Raw genomic sequence first — 3,575 nt, 5'->3', positions numbered from 1 at the left:
ATTGCACGATAGAGAACTTGGGAATTCAAATTAGGAGCACACAAATTGGGGTGTTGTAAATTAATCGAGCTCGAGCATATCCTGTTAGGCTTGGCTCGAGCTCGGTAGAAGCTCGAGCGATCCTAAGTTAATATCTCAACTTCATGCTAGGCTTGAGCTTGCCTCGTGCTCGGTAGAAGCTAGAGCGGGCCTAAGTTGGTCTTTGAGCTCAGATTGATAAAGATTGGTGACTAAATAATATTAACGTTTACTCATGAATAAACACAGTAAGCTCGACGATACTCGGATAGGCTTAAACTTGGATCGACCAAGTGAGCCTGCACTGGAAGAAAATAATGTTCACTTGTATGAAAATAGAGTAAGTTTGATAAATATCAAGTAAGCTAGAGCTCAGTTCGACAAAATTGCATAGGTGTATATATAAACAAGCCATATGTAACCATTTGTGCTCGACACTGGTACGCTTGTGGGCTTGATTCCAGGTTCGAGCTCAGCTCGTTTAGGTCTCAAGTTGAGCTCGAACATATCATACAACCATATACTAGGGTGAGCGCTCATAAGGCTTTTCAAAACCACCTAGGTAAGTCAACCTTGCGCAGATTTGGTATTATGCAATATCTTCAAGGAAGTCAAGTGGAACCGTTGAGATCAAAATGTTGAAGCTTGAAATAACAATTTACACTAACCATGATTTGTCTTTTACTTTTATAATGGATATGTTGTTTATTTTGGTGTCATTTTGGTAATCAGACGTACTTTGCTTGCTTAATCAATAAACTATGCTCTTTTCGCGAAAATGGTTCTATAATCTTTTGGTGCAATGCAACTTTGTAAATAAGTTAGTGGATTTAAAAAGCATGCTGGTTAGGTTGGTTTTGATGGAATTGGTGCCGAAGTTGCTTAATCGATAAACTATGCTCTTTTTGCAGAAAAGATTCTATGATCTTTTGGTGCTATGCAACTTTGTAAATTAGTTAGCGGATTTGAAAAGCATGTTGGTTAGGTTGGTTTTGATGAAATTGGTGCTGAAGTGAGTTAAGAGAGGCCAAGTGATTGGTATCTCCGGAATAGGTACAGGGTTTATACAGGTCGCATTGTTTTTAAGAGACAGTCGATGTAAAAATCTAGTGAAAAATCTCTGTAATCAAGATAACAAGATGGTGGATTGAAGGACATACTACTAGTGACATTTCATCCAATCTAGAAGTATCACTTTGTTCACAACTAAAAACGATAGTCTTGTACTTAAGAATTCTTTGACAATTTATTTGCTAGATACATACACTCTAAAGACTCTACCAAGTTTTATAGATATCTAATGATCTTATGTGAAAAGATACAAACATACACACAATGTGATAAGTATTGGCTTCTCTACTTCGCAACGAAATCCGCTACAATTGTAGAGGTTTTTAAACATCCCAAAGTAAACAAAAAATGCTTACACTAAAATATAGTTCCATTTTAGCACCAGAAAATATATTTATAATGGTAAATATTGAAATGGTATGTTAAATATGTAGGCAATATAAATTAGTGTGTTAACACTGTTATTTTTCTTATTATACCTAAACTATATTGTTTAATATATTATATTGAATTATGTATAACAATATAAATAAGATATCTTTTGCGACTAGATAAGTTATCACAAAGTAAAATAGTTCGGTATAAATATGCCAGAACCAAGATTTTGGTTACCGAATGGGACAATGTTTTTCAAGGGGCATAGATGAACACGATTACTAGAAAAATCCTGAGTAAATTTTGAACGAAAATTTTGAATTCAAATTTTTATTTACCAAGCTTCATTACGAGATCCCGGCTTCGATGGGTAAATCACCTGATGAAAGATGAACAAAAGGGTATGATATGGACCTTAAGAATATCTGATTTTCTGTAGGTGATGTGGAAGACCATGCTTCCTGGTATTTTGAAAAATCAGGTGTTTTCACAGTAAAAAGTGCCTACAAGCCGGCGGCAGACCTAAAATCTTCAATTTCGAAGCAGACGTCCAACTCCACGAGCAAGACTGGGGATCGCAGCATGTGAGAATACTTGAATGGAGAACGAAACTGCCAAACAAAATTAAAGTTTTGGCTTAAAGAGTTGCTACGAGTACTTTGGCCACAAAACGGAACAAATACAGAAGAACAGGCACCGACCATGATAATATTTTCATGATCTGTGGCAGAGAGGAGAAAGATGAGATCCATGTTGTACTTACCTGTACAAAGAGTACGGCTATACACCATGCTTTGAGAGAGTGCTGGACCTTGACTAGTGAGAAAAGTTTCAAAAGAACAGGGCAGAACTGACGTCAGGTTCTGTTGGATGTGTGCACAGAAGAAGTGAGAATTAATATCCTTGTGTTGTTCTGGAGATCATGATACCTAAGGGATAATTGCATCCATGGATAAAGTAAAGAAACAATCATAGGAGCGGTAAACATTATTGGGCTTTATTATCCACTTTTATATTATTTTTGGGACTAACCTATTAACCGGAGGCCCAGCCCAGAATTGCTGTTTTTTGCCTGTTTTAGGGTTTCGAAGAAAAGGAATATCAAACAGAGTCCAAACGGAATGAAACCTTCGAAAACGTGATTTTCTCATCAGATAAGATCCAGGAGACTTGGACCCTCCCTCAAGAAAGCCATGAGGTGGTCACGAGGGTGGAGGCCCCCCCCAGGGCGCGCCCCCCTGCCTCGTGGGCCCCTCGAAGCTCCACCGACGTACTTCTTCCTCCTATATATATATCCACATACCCCCAAACGATCGGGGACGGAGCCAAAAACCTAATTCCACCGCCGCAACTTTCTGTATCCACGAGATCCCATCTTGGGGCCTGTTCCGGAGCTCCGCCGGAGGGGGCATCGATCACGGAGGGCTTCTACATCATCATCCAAGCCCCTCCGATGAAGTGTGAGTAGTTTACTTCAGACCTACAGGTCCATAGCTAGTAGCTAGATGGCTTCTTCTCTCTTTTTGGATCTCAATACAATGTTCTCCCCCTCTCTCGTGGAGATCTATTCGATGTAATATTCTTTTTGTGGTGTGTTTGTTGAGACCGATGAATTGTGGGTTTATGATCAAGTCTATCTATGAATAATATTTGAATCTTCTCTGAATTCTTTTATGTATGATTGGTTATCTTTGCAAGTCTCTTTGAATTATCAGTTTGGTTTGGCCTACTAGATTGGTTTTTCTTGCCATGGGAGAAGTGCTTAGCTTTGGGTTCAATCTTGCGGTGTCCTTTCCCAGTGACAGAAGGGGCAGCAAGGCACGTATTGTATTGTTGCCATCGAGGATAACAAGATGGGGGTTTTATCATATTGCATGAAACTATCCTTCTACATCATGTCATCTTGCTTAAGGTGTTACTCTGTTTTTAACTTAATACTCTAGATGCATGCTTGATAGCGGTCGATGAGTGGAGTAATAGTAGTAGATGCAGAATCGTTTCGGTCTACTTGTCTCAGATGTGATGCCTATATACATGATCATACCTAGATATTCTCATAACTATGCTCAATTCTGTCAATTGCTCAAGAGTAATTTGTTCACCCACCGTAG

Source organism: Triticum dicoccoides, chromosome 2A (genome assembly GCF_002162155.2).
Source record: "Triticum dicoccoides isolate Atlit2015 ecotype Zavitan chromosome 2A, WEW_v2.0, whole genome shotgun sequence".
NCBI classification, from domain to species: domain Eukaryota; kingdom Viridiplantae; phylum Streptophyta; class Magnoliopsida; order Poales; family Poaceae; genus Triticum; species Triticum dicoccoides.
This window is presented reverse-complemented; position numbering follows the sequence as displayed.